Genomic DNA, 313 nt, shown 5'->3' with positions numbered 1-313 from the left:
GCCCCAGGGGCCTCTGGCGCCTGGAATGAGCTGGTCCAGGGGGAGTGAGGGGAGAGCCGGAAAGTCTCACGGGTTGGAAGAGGCGAGACAAGAAAAGGGCCAGATACCTGGAAATGCCCCGAGTGGGATGGAAGTGGGGGAAGAGGCTGCAGGCTGGAGGGAAACCGGGAATGTAACAGGGGGCGAGGGCGACCTGGACCCAAGAAGTGCCGTGCCTGGGATGCGGCCGTCCCACTCGGAGGGTGCCAGTCCCCTCCGGGAGCTCCGGCGAGGCTGTCTCCGGGCTGAGCGCCCGGACCCGGATGGGGCGGTG

Source organism: Myotis davidii, unplaced genomic scaffold (genome assembly GCF_000327345.1).
Source record: "Myotis davidii unplaced genomic scaffold, ASM32734v1 scaffold21, whole genome shotgun sequence".
NCBI lineage: Eukaryota > Metazoa > Chordata > Mammalia > Chiroptera > Vespertilionidae > Myotis > Myotis davidii.
This window is presented reverse-complemented; position numbering follows the sequence as displayed.